The sequence below is a fragment of the Neltuma alba genome, unplaced genomic scaffold (genome assembly GCF_004799145.2).
Source record: "Neltuma alba isolate B1F8T4 unplaced genomic scaffold, ASM479914v2 tig00000137_pilon, whole genome shotgun sequence".
Classification (NCBI taxonomy): domain Eukaryota; kingdom Viridiplantae; phylum Streptophyta; class Magnoliopsida; order Fabales; family Fabaceae; genus Neltuma; species Neltuma alba.
Genome location: NW_021631932.1, coordinates 1 through 12643, shown reverse-complemented (window position 1 = coordinate 12643; position 12643 = coordinate 1). Strand labels below are relative to the sequence as shown.

General features: G+C 38.5%; 1 long non-coding RNA gene and 1 pseudogene across 1 annotated transcript; both read left to right on the top strand.

Moving 5' to 3' along the window:
* The first annotated feature begins 1272 nt into the window (after positions 1 to 1272).
* Positions 1273 to 4314, top strand: LOC114750252 (uncharacterized). Its single transcript, XR_003740641.1, has 3 exons — positions 1273 to 1521; positions 3697 to 3908; positions 4226 to 4314. It is a non-coding gene; the product is annotated as an uncharacterized LOC114750252 (long non-coding RNA).
* Positions 4315 to 5622: 1308 nt separating this feature from the next.
* LOC114750312 (uncharacterized ATP-dependent helicase C29A10.10c-like) lies at positions 5623 to 12354 on the top strand (annotated as a pseudogene).
* The last annotated feature ends 289 nt before the right edge of the window (positions 12355 to 12643 follow it).

Below are 12643 nucleotides of genomic sequence, written 5' to 3'. Positions count from 1 at the left end.
TAATTGTGATATTTGCAACATTGTTAACACTACTTAGAATTGGACTATCTACATGAGAAAGGTTAAATCTCGAAGGTATACCTCTTGTGTTGCTACAATTTTCCTTGGTCATGATGACACTCAAACCTTGAAGTTGATGAAATTTTTGTCTTCTAATCCCCGTCTCTCCTACATCTCTTGTCTGAGATTGTTGTTGCATTGGATTACTTAAGCAGCTCCAACATTTTGGCAATCCATGAATCACATCAATATTGTCTCATACAAGAAGAATTTGCTCAATGGTCTTCTTGGTGATTTTGATTCACTAGCATCCCAGCAAAAGATGTTATGACATTGCTTCAATCTTTTTATAGTTACTTTTTTGCAAAACCGATATTTTATTAACCCCTTATCCCCTGAACTTGGTAATATTGATCTTAATTGTGTAATTTTCTTCGTTTTATAAATTGATCTTTTTACCAAAACAAGAGATTTAAGTTTTTTTTTTATGATTTCGATAAAATACATTGAAAATGACTTATAAATAAGACTATAGGAGTATATATTATTATGTTAAGACAAAACTGACATTAAATTGCTTCTATCTCAAGTAATCACATTTGTTATTTTCCTATTGTTAATTGTTAATAAAATATGATTTGTACTTATAAATTCACTTATATTTTTTTATATTAACTTTTATAATGTAAATTAGGATTTATAGCTTTTATATACATTTATTTGTTTGTTAGTGTTAGTTATTATAATACGTATAAAATATTGATACTTATTATTTTTTATTACTACCTTTTAGTTGACTAATTTGAGTAGATTAAAAAAATTAGTTATTTGTAATAAATATGTATCGTTTTAGTTTTGTTAATCATGTGTATTAGCTAGAACTACCATTTGATGAAACATTTAACATGTGCAACTATTATGAGGATTACTTTAGAAAAATAGATAAATATAAAGGACAAAGTGAATTGGGATATTATATCTAGAAACAAATTAAATGTCAAACTACTCTTATATTAAAAATCGTAAATAATATTCATTATTGAAATATGTATGTGTATTTGTAAATTCATTTTATAAATTTCACTTACAAGCAGCTTCCATAAGTTTTGTCAATTATACATGTGTTTCCGTATTTAATTTCTTTAACTTATATCCTAGTTTAAATGCATTTACCACCCTCCCCCGTTCTTTTCTCTCTGTTTTCTAAATACATTTTTTCTATTTCATTAGTCTTTCTTCCTCCTAACCTAAAGCTTGCATCGGCGCTCAAGACTTCACCCTAGCGTCGCGGCCTCCTTGCTCTGTCTCTCTCGGACGGAAATCTGAACCTCACCGTTGCTCCGCAAGCGAAAATCGGAAGCTCGCCGTTGCTTGCTCATCCTAGCTCGCTATCGTCGTTGCTCGAAGAGTTGAGGCCTCGCGTTTGCCGTTGCTATCGTGCTCGGAAATCTGAAGCCTCAACCTAGCCGACGCCTTAACCTTGCTCGGAGACTCACTCCCTCGCTCACCCCGTAGGCTTAGGTAACTCACTCCCTCGCTTGCCGTAAATGTATTTTTAGTTTTATTTTTTAGATTTTTGGTTTTGGATTTGTATAGATTTAGCTCTTTTATCTTAATCTGCGATTGGTAGTTGCCTATGCTTTCACCTGGGGACTGATTTTCGGGGACGAATTATTGTAATATCCGAAGTAGTTTCAACGAATAAATGATTTAGTGGCTTTCCTTCTGTTTCTTGTCTCTGTTATGGACTCATGGTTCGACTGCTTCGTGTCTGTTCTCCGTCTCATGCTCCTTTGGACCTCATCTTTCTAAATTTGTGTCATGTGATTATCTTACAATACAATGAACTGTGCATAAGGCCAATGAAGATGGGTTTTGTAAAAGATCCAGTGCGTGCAAAATCCCTAATTCCTATTTGATTTTTGACTTTCCCTGCTTAAGTGCAATCTTCGCCTTTTACTGCCTCTCGACTTCTCACTTTGCCTTCTGAGCCCGTCTGACACTGGTATCTGTTCTTCTCTTTAAGTCTGGTGACGCGCTGGATTGCAATCTGATGTCTAGTCTCCTCATTCTGGTTTGCTGTTTCGATGCTAATCTTCTCTCTTTGCCAATCGCTTCCTCACCAGCTGCTACAAAATTCTGGTATGCGACATCAAATTTTGATTTCCAACATCTGCTGATTTGAAAACGGGTGTTACTTTTTACGGGGAAGACGTTGTTAATGGTCCCTGTGGCAGCTGAATGATTATAAATGGTAGAGACCCCCCATAATCAGCATTGGGATGTACCATGACTTCCTTAGAAATTCCTTTAGCAAAACAAAGTCCCTCTTGTAGTGTCATCTTTAAGTAATGCATCATTCTGTGGACTGCATTCATGTGCTCTTCTAGTAATTGATGTGCAAATCGACTTACTACAAGAACAGCATAGCTTATGTCTGGTTGTGTCTGGGAGATTGAGGAGCTTTCTAGCCAACCTTTTGTACCTTTCAGTATCAGTTGGAGCTATTTCCTTCTTAGGTGTTGGTTTTGGTTTTCCCCAAGTCTTCAGTTTTTATTTTCCCTCTTCATTTCTGGAGTTAACTCTTCCTTTTCTTTATCCCCTAGTTTGAATTGGGTTTGAAAATCTAGAGCCTTGGAGGGTAATTTATTGATAAAATGAGCCGCTGTAAGTGTAGCTTCCCCAAATAACATTGTGGAAACATTATGAGTCAACACTATAGCTCACGCTGCTTCTAAGATAGGATCATAGGTTGGAGCTCATGTATTTCCTCCCGTTATCACTTCTAATATCTTTAATGGAAGTGTTAAACTAGTTTTGGATCATAGTGTGAAAGTTCATGAAATTTTGGATTACATTAGATTCATCTTTAATGAGAAATGCTTAGGCTAATGACCATCAATAATTGTTGCAAACCATTTTGCATTGTATAAAGACTGAACGTGTGTGGCCCCCCAAGCCTTTGAAATATCGCTATGCGTAAGATATAATGGTTGAGAGGGTTGATGGAGGTGTGCTTTGTAGGCGTTTTTGTTATCTTCTGAAATTTGACAAACATCACAAGCAACGCAAGAGATACTATTATCCATAGCATTAGAAATTAATTTGTACATATATTTGAAGTTAAGGTGGCCTAACCTATAATGCCACAACAACACATCTTTATTGGCAAACTGGATATATGTTTTCTGTGCAATAAAGCTGGATATACGTGGCTGTACACTTCCATATGGTTGTACCTCCACACAATAAAGCCCCTCTTGCAACTCAATAGTGCCAATCATCTTCCCTGACTCCTAGTCTTATAGCAAACATTGAGTAGCAAAAAAATCAGCTGACCATGCTGATACAAGGTTGATTTGCTAACAGACAAGTGGCCAGAGTTTATATCAGCGGCATATGGAACATTTCAAGTGTTGAAACACCATATAGACATGCTTCACCAATTCCATATCCAGCTTTATATTTTGAATAAGATTCACATGATCCATCGTATGATCAGTGGCCCATGAATCAATAGTCCACATTCTCCCATGGTGAATAGTATTTTGGAGCTAGGATTACATTGCCTGTGTATGCAATATCACCAGAGGCTACCAGTTGGTCTTTATTGTCATGCTTGTAAAGTAATGTTTTTGAGAAACTCAATCACCTCCTTGCTGAGTTTATCATTAAATTCTGGTTTGCAATCTGCAGTTGTTGCAAGTGCCTTTGTGTTGTGCTTGCCTCTCACTTTATGATTGAGTGGCTTTCCATGGAGCTACCGGCAAACATCTTTTGCATGGACTGGCTTATGACAATGATCACACCATTTGCCATTTCTTTTCCCTCTACTGCCATCTCTTTGGAATCCTTCGGAGAGCATAGCTCCAGATTCAGCTTCAGTAGAATGTGGCTGTTTGATTGAGGTCAGTTTCTTTGACTTTCCTCTTGCTTGACAATGAAGAAAACTATTATACTAAGAAGCTTGTCTTCGCTCAAATCTCATCAAAAGTTGGATTTAGGCCAAGTGGGATCTTTAAGTTATTTCCCCTCTTTATTTTTGGCATAGATTTGTGGTTAGTGGTACACAACCATTCATGAGTGCCATATAGATCTAGCTGCTGCCATAGAATGACAAGGTTATTGCAATGTAACGTTCAAATTAACTTCTCAGGTTATGTAAGCTTGCTTCAATTTCCAAAATCCCTGATTGGTTTGAGAGATGCAAATATGTCTTTTGCAGCCTCCCATGCCTCTTGTGCTGACTGGAACTGAGAAATTGGCGCTGATTTCAATGGTCACTGAATTCACCATCTATGATTGAATAATCAATCAAATTCAGCTTCCCATTGAGCATAATTCACATGAGTAGGAGAGGGTTTATTTACTGTTCCTGTCAGATACCCAAATTTCCCTTTGCTTGTGACATAGATACACACTCCAACAGCCCATTGAAGGTAGTTATGGCCATTTGAATGATGAATTGTAATGGCAGAAGTATTGGTATTGCGTGGTGCTTGGTGACTTGTGACTGGGATCACTGGCAGTGATGATGTATTTAATGTTGAAGAGTTAAAACCACCCTAGCTATTAACTTTCAGCCCTAAGCCGAACTGGATCACTGCTCCCATGCCATGTTGGATCATATGCCAAAAATTCTGGTTTATTCACGTATGCATTTGTACACTTTATAGGAGCACAGCTCTAGTTTTACAGTTAATACTAGGATCTGGCCTAATTTCTGCAAAATCAAATCTCTTATCCTAAATGCAGAATCAATCAGAATTGGATCTCCTATATTGAACGCAAGAATAGCTGTCAGACTTAGGAAGATTACAGTTTAAAACCCCGAAACTGAACATAAGAGAGCCCAAAGAGTTGGGTCCAAAGAGGGCTTTCATCAGTGTCAACAGTTTGATCTCATTGAATTTGACATGGGAAGTCCTCCTATCCTCAGGCAGTAAACCCTGCAATTGGAAGATATTTTATGGAAAGAGATTCTTTTATAGATAGATTTACGCCGCTGGGGGGGATTAGGGGTGAGAGAGACCAGTGGCTACACGCTACTGTAGAACTAATTTGTCCATGATCCCATGACAAATATATGGTAATCTAAATCAAACATATAACTTGGTGCCAAATTTTTACGTTTTCAGTGAATAGTCTTTACTGGGTTGGCTCGGACCCATACTATTCTGCTCTGCCTACTATATCAGGGTAGCCAAGGTTGGGCAAGCTGAGAAATGCAGCCTAGTGCATATCTACGGGAGGGCACTAGGTCAGGAAAATACCTTGCATGCTGCAATCCATGCACCCTTTTCCTGCAGCTGTGTGTCCAAGTTATTTTCGTTGAATTATTAATTTTTCTTTCCTTTTTTTTCTTTTTTCCTGGGTCAGATTAATAGTAGCTTTCTTATTGTAAATATTTTGTCAAGAATATCCTGATGGATATCTGGTTGTATGGGAATTTTTGTATGGTAGAATGAAAGATGCTGAGTCATGTTGGGTTGACTATTAGGTTTGTGCATTATTGCTAAATTACTTCTGTGGTGTTAAATGATTCACGTTGAATCTTTGTAAGTGGATTCTGTGCAAATAAGATCTTGGTTAAGGTTCTTCACTAATCTTGGAAGGATTAAGATGGGGAGTAAGCTGGATTCCTGCCTAATGTTTCTTATTGTTGAATAGAGGTTTTCTCCCCTTCTCTGGATTATGGTTTTGGAGATATTGACGCATTGTCGCTTTGCATGTCAAATTTGCTTAGGATTTTGGTTTTTATCATACTGGAGGCATTGCAAAAGCGTTTGTATTGTTGGTTTTATTTGTCATTTGGATAATCTACAGTATGAAGCCTGAAAGGATTATGTTACCGAATTCTTGTTTTATTTAGTGTTTGTTTGTGATCATCATTTGTTCATGCACTGGCCATCGTGGATGTCGTTGTGTTGTGATGTTTCTTTTTAGATGTATAATTGTTCATGTTGATTTCTGGATACCCGACCTATTTTGTGCGCTGACCCATTCTATTGTTCTATACAAAGGTATGTCAATGTATTCTATTACTTGGCACATTGGCATGGTACCTATAAATACACCTCTTTCTTATGGTTTTGCTCCACTGGATGTGCAGGTCTTCCATATCTGGGCGTGCTTTTGGGCATGTCATGGGCATTTTCTTTTAAAGATAGAAGAGGAGTGTCTGTTCATTTAGTTTCTGTTCACAATCTAATTTCTAAACATATGTTTTTGAGATGGGTTCTCGAGAAAGGCCATTTTTGATCTCAATGAACCACCTGTAGTGGATGATGATGATAAGGATGACCCCTTTTGTTTTCAGCCTCAAAGGACACTTCCATCTATAAATCCTCATGCTCCTGACTTGAATGTGGCTTCAGCAGGAATCCAAGGGATAGTAAATAATCAGGCCTTTTCACACGCATCTTCTATCTCTGGATTTCAGCCTTTTGTTCGGTCGAAAACTACCTATGTTGCTGAGAAAGATACTGAACTGATGAGAGCAGGAGATCAGAAAACAAATGATTGCTCATCATCTAAGGATAGTAAAGATGTGGATGAGAGAGGTATGAAGCCAAGAGTACATAGTTCAGCTAATTCTCAAATAGTGGAGAGAGAAGAAGGGGAATGGTCTGATGCTGAGGGATCTGGTGATTTTAATGGCTGTAATAATTTGCCCCAACAAAGCAAAATTTCAGAAGAGCAAGCAGTATCTGGAATGGCAGAGGGATGTGTTACAGTAGCAGCAGACGATAATTCTAACAATATTAAATTCTCTGATAGTGCACCTGTTGAAAAGAGTAGTCGTGCTTCTGTTGATGTCGAATCAGGTCCTTGTGAACAAAAAATTAACGGTATCAATTCTGAATGCAGTGTAAAAGGTGAGTCTTCTACAAATGCATCTGATGAACTTAGTACAGTTCCCAAACAAAAAGAAGTGAAAGGTATTGAAGCAATCCATGCTCTTAGATGTGCAAACAACCCCGGCAAGAGGAAAATGGACCAACGCAAAGAGGAAATGTTGGGAAAGAAGCGTAATAGGCAAATTGTGGTTCTTAATTTGGAAGATGCGATGCAAGCAGGTTCTATTAAAACCTCAACACCTAGAAGGCAGAGTTCCTCATCATCTGCTATAATTCGTGGTGCAAAGGAAGTCCGCAATATTCCTGCACAAGTTGATCGTGTTGGAATAGTCAAGGATCAGAAGCATGTTGACACATCTTCTAATGAAGGTGGCACCTATGCTGATGCTTATGAGCCTAAATCTGACTGTAATGGTGATAACTCTGAACTACTCAGCCAGCCTAAGAGGCAAAATAATGAACATGTACATTCCACGGAGGTCAATTTGAATCCTGTTTCAAGGCAGAGTTCATGGAAACAGTCAACTGATTTGAGGCTGCAGAAAAGTGTATCAGTTTCTAATAAAAAGTTGGCATTGACCGGTCAAAGCTCTGGTGATATGAAGCCTGTAAATAAAAAGCATTTTTCTATCAAGAAGCAAACTGCTGTGACCACCCTGTCTCAGGACACGTCAGTAGAGCGCCTTATACGTGAGGTGACCAGTGAAAAGTTTTGGCATCACCCAGGTATAAAGTAATTGAATAGTTTATTAGTGCAAGTGTATGTTTGTTAATATTGATGTTCTTTTCATGATCTTGTTGGATTTGGAATTTTAGTTCCTCTGCACTCAAGTTGTTTCTGATTTATCGTATTGGTGCTCCCTTCCTCCAGTTATCACACTGTGAGTGTCATAACACTTGAGAGACTTCCAAAGGTGATGACAGTTGTATTTAGAATGAAGTTTTGATTTGAAATATATAGCTACGGTTGGTTTACATGAATTTTTTATGTAACCCAGTCACCATCACATGCCTCTTCGGTGTTATGTTTCTCAAGGTGGATTGTTTCTTCATAAAGAAGAAAAGATAACGGATGGAGGGGTAATCTAGAGCTTTACTTCAATCTGTGTTAATTATCACAATGGCCTTTTTACATGTTCAGTATGTTAACTGCATATTTTAATCCATGCATGGAATGATGGAAACCGATTTTATTTGCTCACTTTGGATGTTTGAGGCTAGTATCTGAAAATTATGTATCGACTTAACACGCCGTGCAGTCAAGCCATTGATTTAGATTGTCTAACTACCTTCAGTGGCTTGTTGACCTGAATTTTTAACAGCAAGTGCAGTTACAATACAACATGTGCAGTTTAAATTTCCTTAGACGTCTTAAACATGCATGATATTCATATGAAAACTGCTGGTTCCAGAGCTTAAAGGACATTTAAAACTGTGGAATCTGTTAAAATTAGATGGATACCACGTTCTGTGTGAGTTAAAATGATGAATTCAAGATTATATTGATAGGGTTGATGACAAATATACAAGGGAGAATTATCAAAAGGTTCCGAGAGAGAAATTTAATTACCAAAAAGTCCCAATGACAAGTGACCAGCCTGAACTACTTCTTATTATTATTTTTCTTTTTAGAAATTGTTTACTCCTCACTTGTCAATGGACTTTAAGGTAATTAAATCTCTTCTTGCGGACCTGATTGTAATTCTCCCAATTTAGTAGAACCATTGTGGAGGATTTTCAAAGTGTTTATTATGGTTTCATATAGCTCACTTCTGATGCTGCTTGGTCAAGGCTTTCTCATGTTGTAAATATTATGGGATGTTAGGTAACATGCAAATGCTGCTCTAGTAAAATGATCAGGCTTCAACTTTTTTATCTCTCTAGCTACACATTCAGTATTTGTTAGCACATCGTTGGAGTTTATCTTTTTCTATTGGTAGCTGATTGGAATAATTTGAATCAGAGGAAACTGAGTTACAATGTGTACCGGGCCAATTTGAATCAGTAGAAGGGTATGTTAGAGTGTTTGAGCCTTTGCTTTTTGAGGAATGCCGTGCTCAGCTATACAGTACTTGGGAAGAATTAATAGAGACGGTATCAAGGGATACTCATATAATGGTGCGTGTGAAGGCCAATGAGCCTAGAGAAAGAGGTACTCTTTAACTTTCCCTTGTTTTACACTAGAATGAGATTTATTTTTTTGGGTGACCAACTTGATTGTTCCATTGTTGGTGACTTCTTGGTACTAAGCCATATTCCATGTCTGTGATGAGGACTTTGTTCTTGTCAAACTTACACATTAATTTTGCTGTGTATTTTTGGCATGTTTGGGTGGAAACCAAACCATAGTTTTAAGAGTGATTTTACGATATGCAAAATAAGTGTGTGAGAGGAGTTTTTGGGTTAAACCAAAAGCCTTAGCCTTGCTCCAACAATTGCTTCTTTTATTTCTCATTTGTATATTTTTGTTTGTGATGGAAATTTCGTTTATTTGACTTGTTTCTGCATTATCTCATAGGTTGGTATGATGTGAAAGTTCTTCCAGTACATGAAACCAAATGGACATTCAAGGAGGGTGATGTTGCAATTCTTTCATTTCCTAGGCCTGGTTCAGGTTTGTTAGATTTCTAGTAGGTTTCTTGTACAGTTTTTTAGTTCAACTAATTTGATAATGGAACTTTGTCAAGCAGTTAGAGCCAAGCGGAGCAGTGCATCTTTACAGGGTGAGAAAGAACCAGATACTGGACGTGTAGTGGGCACAATTAGGCGACACATACCTATAGATACCCGTGATCCTCCTGGTGCAATTCTCCATTACTATGTTGGGGACTCTTATGATCCTAGTAGGTAGGTCTGCCACCATAGATCTCGCCTTGTTTTTAATTTTTTGTCTGTGGTTGGTTCTATTCTTGTATACTTGAATATGGTGGTTGTTCATGGCAGGCTCGACGATGATCATATCATAAGGAAGCTTGAAGGAGGAAGCATATGGTACCTCACTGTGCTTGGTTCTCTCGCTACAACACAGAGGGAGTATGTTGCTTTACATGCATTTCGTCGTTTTAAATGTGCAGGTATAAGCTGAAATGTGTCTTGATATCTAGTAGTCATGGTTTAACAATTCTTAATCTTGTTTTGTTATTAATGAATTTTGATTTTGCAGATGCAAACTGCAATTCTGCAGCCAAGTCCTGAACATTTCCCAAAGTATGAGCAACAAACACCAGCCATGCCAGATTGCTTCACGCAGGGCTTTGTTGAGTATCTGCACAGAACCTTCAATGAGCCCCAGCTTGCGGCAATCCAATGGGCAGCAACGCACACTGCTGCTGGTACAAGTAATGGGACTACAAAGAGGCAAGATCCTTGGCCCTTTACCCTTGTTCAAGGACCTCCAGGAACAGGAAAGACGCATACAGTCTGGGGAATGCTAAATGTTATCCACCTGGTGCAGTATCAGCATTACTATACATCCTTGCTTAAGAAACTAGCCCCTGAAAGCTACAAGCAAGCTAATGAGAGCAATTCAGAAAATGTGCCCATGGGATCAATTGATGAAGTTCTTCAAAACATGGACCAGAATCTCTTCCGTACTCTACCAAAATTCTGCCCCAAACCAAGGATGTTGGTTTGTGCTCCTTCTAATGCGGCAACTGATGAGCTTCTTGCACGTGTTCTTGATCGCGGATTTATTGATGGAGAAATGAAAGTTTATAGACCTGATGTTGCTCGAGTTGGGGTTGATTCTCAGACACGCGCTGCACAGGCAGTTTCTGTTGAGCGTAGAACTGAACAGCTTTTGATTAAAAGTCGTGAAGAAATTCTAGGGTGGTTGCATCAATTAAAGAATCGTGAGGCACAGTTATCTCAGCAGATAGGTTGTCTTCAAAGAGAACTTAATGTTGCTGCTGCTGCTGTTTTTTCACAGGGCTCTGTAGGTGTTGACCCTGATGTTCTCATGGCCCGAGACCAGAATCGAAATGCATTGCTACAAAACCTTGCAGCTGCTGTTGAAAGTAGGGATAAAGTTTTGGTTGAGATGTCTCGCCTTCTTATTTTAGAAAGTAGGTTCCGACCGTGTAGTAGTTTCAATTTGGAAGAGGCCCGTGCTAATCTGGAGGCTAGTTTTGCCAATGAAGCTGAGATTGTTTTCACAACTGTCTCTAGCAGTGGTCGTAAGTTGTTCTCACGCCTTACCCGGTTTTGATATGGTAGTTATTGATGAGGCAGCTCAAGCTAGTGAGGTGGCAGTTCTCCCTCCCCTCTCTCTGGTGCAGCAGCTCGATGTGTTCTTGTTGGAGATCCCCAGCAACTTCCTGCCACAGTTATCAGCAAGGCTGCTGGCACATTGATGTACAGTAGGAGTCTTTTTGAAAGGTTCCAACAGGCAGGGTGCCCAACAATATTGTTGTCCGTGCAATATAGAATGCATCCTCTGATCAGAGAGTTCCCCTCTCGTTACTTTTACCAAGGACGCCTAACTGATAGTGAAAGTGTGGCTAATTTGCCTGATGAGGCATACTACAAGGATCCTTTACTTAGGCCTTATTTATTTTTTGATATTAGTCATGGACGAGAGTCTCACAAGGGTGGATCGGTTTCTTATCAAAACATACATGAAGCACAATTTTGTCTCCGATTGTATGAGCATCTTCAGAAAACACTGAAATCTTTGGGCATAGGAAAAATCACTGTTGGCATAATTACTCCTTACAAGCTGCAGTTGAAATGCCTTCAGCGTGAGTTTGAGGAAGTGTTTAAATTCAGAAGAAGGAAAAGATATATATATTAATACTGTAGATGCTTTCCAAGGTCAGGAACGTGATGTCATTATAATGTCTTGTGTGCGGGCATCCAATCATGGGGTTGGCTTTGTTGCTGATATTCGTCGGATGAATGTTGCCCTTACCCGTGCAAGAAGAGCTCTTTGGGTACGGATCTGTTTAGAATTTGTTTTTAATGATAAATTCTTGTTTGCATTGACATTATGAACAAATTTACAGATTTGATGAGTATTAGAGGGTGTTAATTTTTACAGGTCATGGGAAATGCCAATGCACTGGTGCAGTCTGATGACTGGGCTGCATTAATTGCTGATGCAAAATCCCGAAATGCTTAATGGACATGGATTCTCTTCCCAAGGACTTTGTGGTTCCCAAGGGTCCTGCTTATGCACCATTGCCTGGTAAGGGATCCTCAAATATGAGGAGCTTGAGATCAAGTGGCCCAAGATTTAGATAAGTAGACATGCAAATGGGCCAAGGACAGCATCTGAAGATGAAGAGACGGCAGGCACATAATTAAACTTCAGAAATGGTTCTCACCGCCCCTTAAGATATTCAAAGGAGAACTCTGGATATTTTTAATTGTCCAGTTGATAAATCTAAGGATGCCTGGTGTCTTGGTATCCTGACGAAGCAAATGGCAGCAGGAAGTGCGGGAAAAAGATGTTTATCCAAAGTTTGTTGCAACTGACTTGTACATACTCTTATTGTTTTAAAACAAATAATGTTTCTTTCATATTTGAAAAACAGAAGTTAATCGCTACCAAGTGAAAGAAGAAAGGAAATATTGGGTTACCAACCTCTTTAATGGTGGTTGTGTTGCGGAAAGTTCAAGCTCTCGACAGGTTTAGTATTTTTATCCTTCGATTTTGACATTTATCTAGAAATTATTGTCTGTCAAATGGCATAATACACATTTCAAAGTGAAAAGGAGAAATCATGTATACTCAGCCTTTCAGGAAGTTGAGCTTTGTCTTTCTCTTCCCCTTTTGTGATGTG